Source organism: Microtus ochrogaster, unplaced genomic scaffold (genome assembly GCF_000317375.1).
Source record: "Microtus ochrogaster isolate Prairie Vole_2 unplaced genomic scaffold, MicOch1.0 UNK50, whole genome shotgun sequence".
In the NCBI taxonomy this organism is placed as follows: domain Eukaryota; kingdom Metazoa; phylum Chordata; class Mammalia; order Rodentia; family Cricetidae; genus Microtus; species Microtus ochrogaster.
In genome coordinates, this window is record NW_004949148.1 from 2,403,458 (window position 1) to 2,419,820 (window position 16,363).

Below are 16,363 nucleotides of genomic sequence, written 5' to 3' on the forward strand. Positions count from 1 at the left end.
CCAATACAGACACCCACAGCCAGACATTATGCAGAGCACGATACCTTAGAACATTCAGCCCTAAATCAAATACCTCCTTAAATCAAATATCTCCCCTCAGAGCTCAGGGAACCTTAAGGAAGAGAAGGTGGGAAGAGTTTATGAGCCAGAAGAGATGGAGGACACCAGGAGAACAAGGCCCTCTAAATCAAAACGAGTAAAGCTCATATGAACTCACAGAGACTAAAGCAGCATGCCTTCACATGTCATCAGGTCCTTCATTTGTATAGTATGGTCTCCAGCTTATTGTCTTTAATGGGTTTCCGAGTGTGTGAATGAATGAGTCTCTGTTTTTTTTAATGACTTTTTTTTTTATTGAGAAAAGGAAAAAAAAGTTTCCCCCTCCTCCCAGCCCCCCATTTCCCTCCCCCTCCTCCCACCCTTCTCCCCCTCCCCCCACTCCTCTCCTTTTTTTTTAATGTAGCCCTGTGTGTCCTGGAATTCACTCTATAGTGATCAGGCTACCTTAGAACTCAGAAATCTTCCTATTTCTGCGTCCAAATTGCTGGGACTAAAGTCACGTGCCACCATGTCCAGCCTATGATCTCTGATTATTGTGTTTTCTCTTGGGCTCTTTTCTTTCTGTTGGTTTGCCTCATCCAACTTTGATGTGATAGTTTTGTTTTATGTTATTATATATTATTTTGTAAATCTTGCTGTTATCTTTTATAAGCCTGTTCTTTTCTAATGAGAGACAAAAAGGGAGTGGATCTGAATAGGAGGGGAAATGGAGAAAAACTGGGAACAGTATGGGGGGAACAGTTATTAGGATATATTACGTAAGAAAATAATCTATTTTTAAATAAAAGAAAAATAATTTTAATTTTAAAATATTATAAGCTCATCTACCCTCAACTTTGTTTTATTGTAACCCTTCCTCATAGTATCCTTTCCAGTTCCTCCCAATTTCTTTATTTTTTCTTCCTTTCATTCTTCCCCATCACTACTAACTACTATTTCTGCATTGTTGAATTATAAGTTTCCATGAATGAAAACACAACATTTGTCTTCTTGTCTCTGGGCTTGATTTATTCAACACAACATTTTCCACTTTCACCCACGTTGCTGAAACTACTAGATTTGCATCTTCTTAAATGACTGACTAGTATTCCACCATGGAAACACGTCACATTTTCTTTAGTGATTCTTTAGCTGAAGGACATCTGGTTTGAATCACTGTTGTGAAGACTGTCACATTGAACTTGGGTGTGCATGTATCTCCTCTGTATAAATATTTCATCTCCTTTGGATATATACATACCCAGTAGTTTTAATTATTGGGTCATATATTAATTCTCTCTTAAAATTTCTGAGAAATCTCTATTTCTCTTATGTTTTTCATAATGGTGGTGCAAATTTACTTTATCGGTAGAAGTAAACATATATTACTATTTTTTTCAGTTGGTAAACTAGTTGCCTTGAGGGTATGAAGACTTATGTTCAAGTCCTAGAACCCTTGTGAAAAAAGTCTAGAGTAGTAGCATGTGAATATAATCATAGAACAGGGTGGAAGATATAAGCAGACACCTGGGGATTGTTGGCCACCCTGGTTGGATGGTGCTGATGGAATGTCAACTGATTTTTCTTCTCTACACACTATATGTGCACGTCTATCTGAATCCACTTGAACTTTCATGCTTGTAAACATGTGCACCCAGACACACTTTCTCTTGCACGTACACAGGCACACACACACAATATTACTCTTTTTCTGTATCCTTGCCACCATTTTTACTTCTTGAAATTATGATTTTTATTTGCATTTCCTCAATAATAGAAAAATCAATGCTTGTTCGTTCAGTTTCTTTGCCATTTGTAGATATTCTTTTGAATCATCTTTTCTTAGTTCTTTAGCCTGTTTTTAAGCTGATTGTTTTCGTGGAGCTCATCTTCTCAGCTTCTTTCTATATCCTGAATTTCAATTCTTTGTCAGATGTAACAGTTAGAAATATTTTCTTTCATTCTGGAATCTGCATTTTATTCCATTGATTGTTTCTTTGGCAGTGTAGAAATTTCTTAGTTTGAAATAATTCCAATTTTCTATTATTTATATGTTTTGCTTATGCTTGGGGATTCTTCTATAAGACATTGTTGCTTATACCAGTATCTTGAAGTATTTTCTTTAGGTTTATATTAACAATTTCATTTGTTTCTGCTTGCACATCTACTTCCTTCTCTTAGACAAGATTTATTTGAGCTCTTAAGATGAAACAAGCCCAGCGGTGGTGGTGCATGCCTTTAATCCCAGCACTCAGAAGGCAGAGGCAGGCGGATCTCTGGGAGTTCGAGGCCAGCCTGGTCTACAAGAGCTAGTTCTGGGACAGGCACCAAAGCTACAGAGAAACCCTGTCTCGAAAAACCTAAAAAAAAAAAAAAAAAACAAAAACAGGATCATTAAAAAGAAATAGACACTTAATCTTATTATTTTTTAATGTCTCTCACCTCATGCCCTACTACCTCTTTTTTAATACTTCTACCCTTATGAATCCAACTCCTGCCTCTAGGCTCTTTCATTTTCTGTTTGATATATGTTGTATACCAGTTTCTTCTGAGATAAATCTTTCTTCTCAGAGAGAGCCTCTTTAAGACACAGGGTGTTCTAATAGGAAGTGAAACATTTTATCCTGCAGGAAGCTCATTAAGCTCTGGAATTAAGTCATTCATTAGCTTCAGGAAGTCCATGAAACAGACAAGATTCACTAGAACCCTCCCTCCCCAAGTGTATATAAACAGTAAGAACTGAAGAGACAATTTCTGAGAAGTCAAACTTGCTGGAAGAGGCATAGACCTGAGCTGTTTGGAAGCAACACTTTCTAACCTGCTGTTTTGTCTACAAGTCTGCCATGGGCTCCACGTTTCCAGCTTTCATGCATGGTCATAGAACTAACTGTCTTTGAGTCATTTCTGCTTCAATAACTCCAATAAATTCCATTGCTTTGCCAAGTTGTACTTTGGTAATATCATTACTTTAATCTGTTCTCACTTCCCCATCTGAGCTGAAAAGACATTTCTTCATGTCTCCCCAGAAACATCATAGAATTTCTTAGAATTTCTAAAAATATGTTATTCACAAATGTACTGTTTTATTGTCTAATACTTTCTTGATATGAACCACACAATATCCAAAATAGACTCTTTTTATTCTTGTGGTCTCAGTACCTAGGATGATGTGTATCACATGCTAAAGACTTCATAAACATTTGACTTTTTTCTCTTAAATTGTTTTCATTAAATATACAATAATTTATTATTTAAAGACGAGAAATTATGAGTAAATCTATCTCAGAAAAATTCAGATTATTAATTCAAAACATCCAATACAAAATGTCAGTGTGTTTTACCTTGCTGTGGGTTAAGCATTAATGGTGGTATTTCCCTTTTAAGCACTAATTTACTTAATTTTTGAATTTTAATAGACCTGAATAAATGACAGCAAGCTAAACTTAATAGATAAATAACTTTCTACTAACAAGGACCTTGATCAAAACAAATGACTAAATCTTGCCATGGATCTAATGGCTTATACTGTTTGATAAATTTTTCATCAGAAATAACACTCAATCACGCACTTTACTGTTTCCCATATTTTTTGCTTATTACTGTATGAGAGGATATTTTCTTCAAATGTATATACCATGATACTAAAGTATTTGTTAAAAGTGTTTCAGGTGTGTAATTAGAGTATAAATAGAAAAATTTAATTGACTGAAAATCACAGTTTATTAGTTAGGGTTCTTTAGAGTCACAGAACTTATGAACTAAATCTCTTTCTCCATCTATCTATCTGTCTGTCTGTCAATGTGTGTGTGTGTTTGCATATAGGGATTATGTCTGTAATGCAGCAGATCCTTTAGGGCATCTCTATCTGATATTGTACCTTGTGATTAAAGTTAATGGGACAAAACAACAATCAGATACATAAGTACGACAACGGTCACATATCCATCAGGAATGAAGGTATAGGTCACTTATCTAGGAAAAGATCCAAGACCATATGAAGTGCTTGCAGAAGGTGAAAGAAATAAAGAATATATATTAGAGGATGACAGTTCTAAATACCTTCTAAGGCCACATGACCATTGCAGAAATGAGAATTTTAACTGACATGAGTGCTTCTGTTGTATTTTTGTTGATAATGCATTTGTACAATTAATTATATGTCCTTTTAATTTTCTTATCATATGTTGCATTATCAATTGAGAGTATATCTGTGGTTATTAGAAATAATTTTGAAATAATAAAAAGATGTCATCCAAGGATTATTCCCACTATCTAAATATACAATGTATTTTCAATTGTATTTGGTATACTTATATTATGTTTAGTCATGATTCCAACATGGTTATTGATTTTTACTTGGAAATTAATAAGATGATATAATTGTATGCTAAGTTGAGAAGTGATCGATTATAATAGCTGTTCTTGATTGTTAACTTTGCTATATCTAGAATGAACTATAATTCAGAAAAGGAGAACACAGTTATGATCTGGACCTTAAGGCAAGAAGACAACATGCTAAGATACTGAGGATGAGTGACTCCTGCCTTTAAATGGGACCTTGAGGCTGGAAGGAACATATTTAATCTGGAACAAACCTTCTGCTGCAAGGAATTTGGGGAGTTATTTCTCTGCTTTCAGTCACTACTTTAGCATATGTACTTTATTGTCACTGATGTCTACTTCTTTGGGATTCCAGCATATACAATAAACAGTTGAGACACCAGTCTTGTGGGACTGAGTAACTACTAGATCTTGGATTTTCCAGTCAGTGATAGCAATTGTTGTTTATTTATACAATAAATCCCTATATGCACACCCACATAGGCAGACAGCTAAGTCATTTTGAAAAGGAAAGGATGCACCACCAGGACCAACCTATTCTATTTCATTTTCCTGTAGTCTATATCATTGTGTACTGACCATGCCCTTTACCACAGAGCCAGCTCCCCAATCCATAAGTGGAGCAAATGAATTGAGGATCATTTACAGAATGCTTTTTTTTGGAAGTGACAATCATCAATTATCTTAGTTATTGTTTGTTCTTTGTTTTCTTTCTGTTGTTATTCTTTGAAGTAAGTTCAGAATTTAAATAAGTGGCATGGAAAAGAAGAAAAGGAGAAGATTATTAATTATTGAGAGTCAAACATGAGACCTTACAGAGAAAAAAGAATAACAAATATGTTAGCTCATTTTTTAGCACCACCAAAAAATTCCTGTTTACTCATTACTTAGAATCCTCATGAAACCTACAAAGTGTATGTTTCTATGTTATCCATTTTCAGCTTGTAGGAGATATGTCATGAAAATCTTAAGTGGCTGTTGAAGTCCTAAGACCTGGTAAATAGGAAAAAAAACAGTATTAGAGATATGGACCTATGTAGTCGAAATACGCACGTAGCACACTTATAGCAAATGCCTTCATTGGTTGCAAAACAACACAGGCAAACGGACCTTATTTTCAAAGGGAAATTTCCCTTTATATATATTCTCCTTCCAGAGTTACTCTGAAAGCCTCAATACAAGTCATAATCTTAAGGCTGAAGTAAGTAAACATACCCAAGGGAAAGTGGGAGCGCATGACAAATAAGAGACAAGAAGTTCTGTAGACAGATAGGGAAGGTTCCAACATGAATTTTACCAACTTTAGCATGAATGATTGAACTCATAGGGAGAAATGTGACCACAGGCCTCATTTTTTTAGTCTTTAATTTGTACACTTCGAGAAGGAAGTATACAGTGCCAAGACTCTAGTGTTGAAGAGAATTACACTGAATCATTTCTTCATAGTTTGCCTCAAAATAGGGTAACATTAAATTCTCACATTAATAAACATTCACCTAATCCATGAAAAACATACAGAATCATCCTTCAAGAGGAAGATAAAATGAAAATCTTGACTCATATGGTGAAATGTTGAATCCTTCCTTTCTTTTCTTTTTTTAAACAGTGTGTGTCATTTGCCACAAGATGGCAGCTAAGCAATTGGCATTTCAGTGTGGCAAAGGTGCTGTTTAGAAACCTTATCTTTCTTTAATGAACTGGAAATTGAAATACAAAATCTGCTTCAAATAATATAGAAATTCATAACTCATGGTACATGACCTTGATACCAAATATATACATTGACAAGATATTTGAATGTTTCTAGAACTTGGGTAATCTTGGGAGGATTGTATTGATTATGAGCCGAGAAAAGTTCTAGGTAAGGTTTATTAAAGTAGAGTTAAACAATTAAAGTATGAGGTACACAAGAGCATGGCAGTATCTTGAAGAAAAATGAAAATGCATAGTTTGGACAGGGTAAGCATGCTAAAATATAACTAATTAATCATCCCAGCAATGATACTCAATCCAACTGTGAGATCAGTGGTTCAGGAAACCACATCAATTATTAAGAGAGCCATATCAGAGGAAAGCCATTTTTGAAATATCAGGCACAAAAATTTTAGGTCCAGGTTCTTATGAGAAGTCCTTTCTGTACTAAATTCCTATTAAATATAGTGCCCATACCACGACTTTTGGGAGATTTAGTCATGCCTGAACCTATGGTGTAATTTTTTGTCATTTATTTTAAAAGTTAATGCATATGATTTAAAACTATATTTTACCTAATTTCTTTTTTCCTTTCTTCTCTTTTTCTTTCTCCTCCTATTTCTCCCCCTCCATCTTCTTCTGCCCCTATCCCTTCCTCCTCTCACTGTTAACCTTGCAGCTTTCATAGCATAGTGTTGATACAGCATGTGTGTAATAACAGAGATGATATATGATAGTAGTTTAGGGTGGGTACAGTAGTCACTCAATGTTGGTTTATATCACATCTCTCTTACTTTATAAAGATTTTGAAAACCCTTTTTGTGTCATAATTTCCTGAAATATGATGACAAATATTTAGTGTAAGGAAGCACTCGAAACAGTATCTGGTGTGAGTTAGAGCCTTATGAGTCTTGGTTTGTAAGTGACTCATGAGTTAGAAGAATCCCTAATACCAGGGACCTAGACAAGTTCCTGCACTATCTTCTGGGCTTCCTCTTGGTAGAATGAGTTCATCAATTACCGAGAAGTCAACTTTATTAGTAAGCCTTGCAGCCACAGTTTGAATGAATGCTATTTCCTTAAGTGTAAAAAGAAAAAGTTTATTTATAAGTTCCTGAAAATCCTATAGCCTGTTCTACAAGGAGCAGTTTCTGTTGTCATACTTTTTGGCAGAGATTTAATTTTCATTCTAGGATTTATAAATTTGGTGTCCTATTGAGTCTTGGTATTGATAACCTGGCTGTTTAAGGGTGAGGTGTGATGTGATATACTCAGTTCTGCTGGCTATTGGCACTGCTATGTCTTATTCCAGCTATTTTATAGGAAAGGGGAGAAGATGTGGTAGTGAAGGAGTTAAGAGCATGATGCATCTCATGATATGTCAAATCAGTATGTTGTTTATTTCAAACAGAATCACTCAAGGAAGTGCAAGTTCAGGAAAAACTATTTGGCAATTCGTGATTTCTAACATGCAGAATGCCATAAAGATTCTCTTGGGAGGGATGTCCTTCACATACCAAGGCCAGAAAATAGCCTTGGCTCACCAGATACTGGTAATTGGACCAGCAATAAACCTGAATAAATAAACCCTGAAATAGCTCTTATCTACTGGAGGTTTTTACATCCCTCCCCATATAATGTCTCTTAGTAATATCCCTAGAATTACTGCCCTAGTTCACATATCCATTTGTCCAGCCATTCCCTCACAAATGTATTATTTGCCTAAAACTCTTGGTGTTTTATGCTTTAATGGTTTTTACTTTCAATAAGTGCATTTTGCTTTCAATAAATATTCCTGTGTACATGTATATTCAATGTTTTCTCCTTTTCTCGTGTTAACCAGCTCATTTGTAAGGTGGACTTCTAGATCTAGGCAAAAAAATCCAGATACAAAGAGGATTATTCCACCCCTTAAGTGGCATTAGAAATGATTAACACTCATTGAAATTTATTGTGGGTTAAGATTTATGGAAGATACTTTTATGTACAGCATCATACATAATCATCATGATTACTAATTAAATGTGATTACTAAGGAATCTAGGATTTAAGAGGTATATATCTTTCTTAAAAGTGTATGCTTATTGTTTGATCATATCATTTCATAATATATATTGTATGATAGTGGAATAGGATTTTAACCCAAATCTTTCAAGAAGCCACATAATTCTTCTCAATAACCTGTATTAGTAAGGTTTCTGTTGTAATAAGCACCTGAAAGGAATCTACTTACATCAGGAAGGGTTTACTTTTTGGTTGTTATTTCAATCCGTGGTCACCTGGCCTCATTGCTTTGGATTTGTGGAGGCACAGTGCATCATGGAGGGAGTGATCAGCAGGCGCCTGTTCACATTATGGTGGCTGGGAAACAAGGAGAGACAAGAAAGGGCTGGGTTTGCAATGACTTCCTCAAGGATACTTCCCCAGTTACTAATTTTCTCCTACTAGGCCCCATGTCTTAAATGTTCTACTGCCTCCCATTAACAATAAAAAATGATGATCAGGGTTTTGATGCATCAGACTTTTGAGGATATTATAGATCCAAACAAATAGCAATACCTTATATATTAACAAAGATGAATGGTTCTACCCTGCTCTGGTAAATGATGCCAACAATCTGATTTTACTTAACAACAATGCACGTATTAACAAAATTCTTCTTGGAGGCTAAGCTTGCCAGTTTGTGACAAATTTGTCCTCATCACTACTGTTACAAATGTAAACACAACAGTAAGGTATGTTTATCTGTTCTTAGGTGTCTATCTTTTTGTTTTTTTTTTTTTATTTCTGGAACTATTTTAGTGGCCTCTTAGCTACACCAATTTTCTTTCTGGAGTTCTTGTCTTAGTGTCCCTACACTGGTATACACATTACATGTGGTTTATCTTTAACCCTCTCAATGACTCTCCTCCCCTCCTGTGGTCCTACTTGTAAGTAAGTAAATAAATTGCCACCCACAAACAGCTCATAGTAACTTGCTACTACTTTCTTACTGTTCTCTTTGCATTTTTCTATGTTTATACCTAAGTAATTAGATATGCAAATCTGAGGATTGCCACATAAAGCAAATAAAAATACATTTATGCCCCAAATCTTCCACAGCAACTCACTCACACAAGTGTCCATTATTCATCTAAAATTCATATTTAAATGGGGATCTTGTTTTTTATAGCCATCCTAAAATTTAAAATTCACAATGTGTTTTTCTGCTTTTCTTTTCCTGATTTTCTTCCATTGTAGTCTCCACTTAAACTTGACACCCTCAGTGACTAATACCTAGATAATGTTGAAAGGAAAGAAATAATGTATATGTTGCAGTCCCATTTTCCCTGTCTCAAGAGGAGTTCAAACTAACTGAAATATGAAATATGAAAGAAATTCCCAAGGGAATTTATTTTTCATTTGCTTTGCCCATGATATTCCAACTGTGGCAAATAATTTGAGTTAAATTAATGAAAATAATTAATATTTATATTACTCTAAGTTGTTCTGAAAATGGCCTTTTCCTAAATCATTATGGCTGGTGCTAGAATTATTTCTGTTTTAGAAATATTTTTTTGCTTAAAAATAAAAAGTAACTTTAGAAACAGAAATTTTCTTTTTACCTTCAAAATTGTAATTATACCTAAGGAACGCCAACCAATAATTATGAAATCAATTTATATTTCCATTGACCTAAAGTATCTTAAATAGACATTGCCTTCACTAGATGCCCTGCTAAGGACCTAGAGATGGGTTTCTCCGTGATGCTACACTGAGTTTTGCTCAAGACAAAAATTAGCTAATCTGTACAGCATTTTGCGGTCATGAAACTTTTTAAAAAATTTTTTCCATTCAAAAATTTACATTTTCTCCCCTCCTCCCATTCCCTCCCCCACTCCCCCTCCTCCCTCCCCCTCTCTCCTTAAGAGAGGGTAGGAAACGCTGCCCTGTGGGAAGTCCAAGCCCCCCCCCCATCCATCCAGGCCTAGGAAGATGTGCATCCAAAAAGACTAGAGTCCCAAAAAGCCAGTACATGCAGTCGAAACAGGTTCCAGTGCCATTATCAATGATCAATGGCTTCTCAATCTGCCTCCATTGGCAGCCACATTCAGAGAATCCAGTTTGATCACTATGTCATGAAACTCAACAAAACTAATAACTCTGGTTTAAAACTACTAATATAATAGCCACGCTTCATAGTAGAATAAGAAAACTCACTTAAACACCTTGGAAGTTATAATTACAATGTTATTGTTTTGATATTTATAGAAGCATGCTTCCCCCATTACCAATTGGAGAAAACTTCAAAGAAAATGTAGCTATTATAAAGGAAATGATTCTATCTACAATACACTTGTGATTTTTTTTCTGGTCACAGTTAATTTTTAGTCTGCCCCAAAGGATATAAGTAACTATAACACAAAGAAGCAAGAGACAGTTTCCATAATACTAGTGCCTGCACACGTGTGGAAGAAGGATGAATCAAATATTGATTGGTCAACCAATTTCTGTACAATACACTATTGGGTATATGAATGATGTATTTGATTGTAACTTCAGTAGTTCACACGTATATTGGAGACATACAGCATATGATACCATGATAAATGCAAAGTATGGACAGAATAGACACAAACTGGTCATAATTTTCAATGATATTTGTTAACATGCCGTGTTTGTGATATGCATTACAATTATGTAATCATATTTTACATAATTATGATTATTGCACATAAAATGTAATTTTGTTTCTACTGCTGCCTCTGCCACTTGCAATTATTTATGTTTCTTGGAGAAAGAAGGAAGATTTAACTGTGTACAGCCGAATATTGCACATAGTGGGCTTTTTCACATTGTAACTTTTATGTTTTTTAAAATTCATTTATTTGTTATTTCCCATCTGAATTACAACTTTCCCTCCCTCCATTCTCTTCTCCTTGTCACCCCCTCAACCTGCCCCCATCTACTCTTACTCCTCTTCAGAAAAGAGCAAGTCTCCCAAGGATATCAACCAAACATGGCAAATCAAATTGCAGTGAGACTAAGTACCTCTTCTCCTATTAAGCCTGGATGAAGCAACCCAATATGATGAAAGGATCCAAAAACAGACAGCAGAGTCAGGGACTGCCTCTGTTCCCATTTTTAAGACACCCACAAGAAAACCAAGCTACAAAACTGCAACATATGCACACAGTGGCTTTGTACCCACCATGCAGATAGAATTTCTGGATCCTTTGTTCAGGTGTTGCATTAATGTAAATATTCAAGGCATTAGGAAAAGGGAAACAGAGTAAGGGGACAAAACCAGGAGGGTCTAGCTATCTCCTGGCTATATCATTGTGAAAATGTTTGTTTCTCCAGGGATTATATTTGCATATTTTCATTTGTCTTTCTTGGATCCATGTTTTCCAGGTAAGCAAGTAAAAAGCCTCCAATTATTTCTCAGTTTCTTTCAGACAACACTCAGCCATGGTATGAACACAGCATGACTAATAAAAGACAGTAAATAAATAGAGAGTTCCAGAATCAAACTTGAGCATATTGTGTTTGTATATGTAGACACTATTTCCATATTTTCTGTCTGTCTGTCTGCCTGTTTGTCTGTCTCTCTCGCATGCGCACGCTCTCTCTCTGTACCTATCTCCATGTGCATATCTGAGTGTGTGTAGGTGGTGGGAGACGAAATTGAAGAGCTAGATCAGAAATAACTTTTCTTCTCTTTTATTATTCCAGAAAGAGTTGGGAGAACAACTTCATAGGGTCCAAAAAGGACAGAAGCACCTTGCATTTCTATTTGCAATGTTTACACAGAGAACCATAGCTTACTCTTATGTCAGTAAATGTGAGGAGAGACTTATATTTTTGCCTTTTAGACTAAGACTTAAGGAATAAATTTTTTTCCTCAACCATGCATCTAGTAGAATATAGCTCCTCAATGTCTTGTGTTCTGCACGGAATTCAGCAGTGGAACACACTGTCATCCATCTACCACTGCTGCTTTGCTATACCTCCTAGTCCTCTTTCTTTTAATTGAATTGAAATTTAAAATGTATGTCGTGGCAATGCTAATGCATGCCTGGACAGCCTGTAGTGATTCTGTGGAACTTGTCCATATTGGGTTTCTTGGTCTAAGTTGATGAGGACGACTGACCAGGTCTCTTCCTCAAGAGTGCACCAGATCTCATTACAGATGGTTGTGAGCCACCATGTGGTTTCTGGAAAATTGAACTCAGGACCTTTGGAAGAGCAAGCCTTTAAGCGCTGAGCTATCTCTCTAGCCCCTCTTTTAAATGAGCATACCTGAAATTTATAGTGCTAGTACAGGCAAGCATCCAAGCCTAGGGTAAGATGAACAATGGAGTCCCTGTGTACTCAGAGGACTTTTTGTTTATGGTATTAGTGACACATTCCTAGATTTGTCCTGGATACAAATAAAGCATGTGTTTGAGACAACTAATCTGTCCACCTTTTCCTTTCCTTGTCTGATTGTAGCAGAAGGCAGTAGTAGAGACTTCTTCACCTTCCCCAAACACCACGTTCTGCCAACTTCCTTATCACAGTCATTGGGTGGTATTTTCTTCACTTCAGTCTGGTTCTGTCATGCAGTTCACACAAAAGAAGAAGTTGCAGCAGGTGCTCACAGATTTGAATTTAGAAGGTGTCTTCCCTTTTGATCTGAGGGGCAGTGAAGTCCCTGGTGGAGATGGCATTAACCTTATTTGTTTATTGACTAGGATATCAGACACTTGACATTATGACATTTTCCAACATTTGTTTTATTGTTTTTCTTACCACTCTCTCTTCTCTCCCTTCTTCCCTGCACCTTCTTACATTCAGTCCCCTTCTTTTTGCTGTCATGTTGCTTATGTCCCTTTGCCCTCCCCTGCTTCCCTAACATTTCTTGTTCTCTTTCTGTGCTCTCCTATGCATTTTCATGACCTATTCAGACTTTTACCTGTCCATGCTATTTACATAATATAAACATTAATTGCTAGGATCCACATGTGCCTTATACAACTTCCATTATTCTCACCCTAACAGCTCATAAAAGTGGTCAAGAAAGTCTTGCTTTGCTTGAAATTTCCCGTGGATTTAGAGCATCTGGTACAACTGAAATTCTAAAGCCAGTTCTGTTCTCTTCATGCTTACCTTTTGGAAAGCTGATTTTTAAAAAAGATCCAAAGATTCAACTTTAATATCTCTGTGAAATTCTACCTTGTTCCATCTACTGCATTTTAGCACATTACATATGTGTACATAGTTTAATCTCAATACCTGTTTGTGAACAGTTTTGTTTCAAGGTGGTGATAGTGATTTTCAGCACCCAAGGAAGAGTATCTATTACCGAAAGTGGGGGGGGTAAAAGAATATGTTTGACCCCATCTATATTCCCCTCTACACATGTACACACACACACACACACACACAGCATTGAATTGACTTGTTCTTTCCCCCCCTGTTAATAAACACCATTACAATATTACATCTCATTTTCTCTATCATACTAGAAAATCCATCCCATCTTAAGTAACTGTACAATCTTAAGACACGGCTGTTTCTAATTTTCATGAAACTATCCAAGCTAGTGGATATTGATCCAGGACTCTGGCTCTGTGTCTCTTTATATTGAGATAGAACAACCCAAATGCAGTATATCAAAAAACAAGGGCAGATGAAAGTATGTATATGCTATCTATCTTCAATGAGAACATCATCTTCTCAAGAAATTTGATACCCTCTTCCTACTGGACATAGAGGGATCAATCTTTGCCATGCCAATGTTCTGAATAAGATAGTAACAAAAAACACACAGTGAGAGTATTTTGAGATTAGAGGTCACATTTTAGGAAACTGAGTCCTGAAGTTGAGTGAAAAGAGTAAAGGCTTAGGTCCTCGCTTTTTTTTTTTTTTGGTGCGCTATGGCAATCATTTACAACAATACACTTTGTTGGTTGGAACAGCATGTTGATATTGGTAGCATACTCTCCTTTGTTTCTAAGTGTCAGGGAAAATTGTCATAAAACTATTAAATAGCAGCAAGTCCATTTGTAACTTGCTGCATACGAACTATACACAAACATGGGGAAAAAAGAAGGCAATAATTCATCATTCATTCCCCATAGTCCCAAGGCCTAGTGGGCAATGGTAAGGAAATGGATTAATTGGGTTGATGTGTGGTTCTTGGAGATAAAATAGGATCTTTCTAATTTAGGAGAAAATCTGTATCTATTAAAGACAATTGTAGGCTCAAGTTTTCTTTTTTCCCTACAAATTATAAAACATGTCACTTCTAAAGAGCTGTTAAATAAATAGAACTGCTTACTGAACAATGAAGCAAATCTGGATGAATTGCTGTGTTTCTGATGAACTTATTTCATGACAGAGCTGACAGAGGAATTCATGACTAGGAAGAAAGAGGTGCTGAGCTGTGTTTGCATACATGACACTACTTGCTGTGGGAGCTCCTTCCACTCCTTCAGCCAATAGCCTTTAGGATACCAGCCCACTTGGGCATTTTCTCTTTTGCTTTAAAATGCTACAGTAGCCCTGCTCTCTCTCTCTTGCTTCAGACTCTGATTCCGGCTACTAGTCTCCTTTCCTGGTAGTGCAGAGGGCTATTGTCTAAGATGGTGATCCGTAAGTTTTCCCTTTAAATAAATAACCCTTTTATTAATCATAATTCTAAACTGGTGTGGGATTGTTTTGGGACTTAGGCCTTCAGCTACCAACTAAACAATTGTTTTAAGAGGACAAGGATAGCCAATACTTTTTTGGTTTGTGTTTTGTGATACAGGGGCTTATTGTTAATCTTTGGCTGTTTGGAACTCAGTATAGAAGCCAGTCTGGCTTTGTTCTTGTCTATGACTCCTGAGTGCTGGGATTACAGGTGTATGCCACTATACCATGTGGTGCCATTTAAATAAGACTGACGTTTGTTTTAAATATGAGGTGTACTTCATTGACATATATTTAATAAATATGAAGGAACTACTTCATTTAGTATCATTACAATAGGTCTATTTTGTGTGTGACTTATTAAAATAGACATTTTCAGAATATTTCTGTATGACCTTCACCAGGAAAGAAATCCTTGTAAAAATAAAACACAAACCATGCTCACTTTAACATAAGTGAAAGTAACATTGTGGTGGAATCATGATGAAGGAGGGTTCATTCTCTTCCCTTCTCTTTGCCACTGAGATTTGAACTGAGAACTTTGAACATTCTAGGTAAGTGTTTGACCACTACTGAGTCTTATCTAAAGGCTGTTTTCTTTTTTTTGAAAATTAAAATAAATTAACAGGGCCCTACTAAATTTCCCTAGGTATCCTCAAACTCACTCTGTACCTATGTATATATTAAGCTTTTGTTCTTCTGCCTCATCCTCCAGAATAGCTGGGGTTGCAGGTTTGTGCCACCACAACTGGTTTTTATATTCTTTTAAGTACATATTTTGTGCTTAAATTTCAGTGTGTTATATTTGAACTTTATCTAAGTAAAACCACATGTATATAGTTATCAAGACAGAGAAAGCAATACTGTGTCAATAAATGTAGTGATTGGCAGCATCTTTGAAATATGACATGCTTTAACTCACTTTTCACCTCTGCTATTTATTAATTATATGGCCTAGGGCAAATTGCCTAACCTCAATCATAAAATACAGATAATAGGACCTGCTGTGAAGATTGCTGGAGATTAGGATAATGTTGATGAAGTGTTTAGCATAGTTCTGAGAACAGAAAGTCGTCTACTTAATGTTACCTACTATTTATATTAATGTTCTTTGCATAGTACTTTAGTGCTTTTTAAGTTCTTTCAAATGCCACTTTATTCAAATGTGCTAATTTTACTTAAAAAATAAGACTAAAAGAAGGGATGACACTTTACCTAATGGAATTATTGCTAGTGTAGAAATGCACTCCTACTTGGATGCCTGTTCTTTATATTTCCGATTTCACTCAAAGAACCCTTGACCTTTATGTTTATTAATTCTTAAGTTGAAATACACCATTTCCAAATGACAATTGTTGAACTTATTTGTTGTTCTCTAGGGTAGACTATACATGCTACCATTGAGGTGTCTTGAATTTTCTGAAGAAAATAAAGATCATTTAGAAATGAAGATGCTTTAGACACCCATGAAAGCAGCACTCATATTTGGTGTGATTATTAGAAGTTTAGGGGTTCATAGGGAAGAAGCAGGCATATGGATTATTTTCAATCATGTCTATAGCAAGATATGTTAACTCAGCTCTAACAAGCCAAGCAAAAATATCCTCTGAAGACATTAAGTAAAACAAGTTTT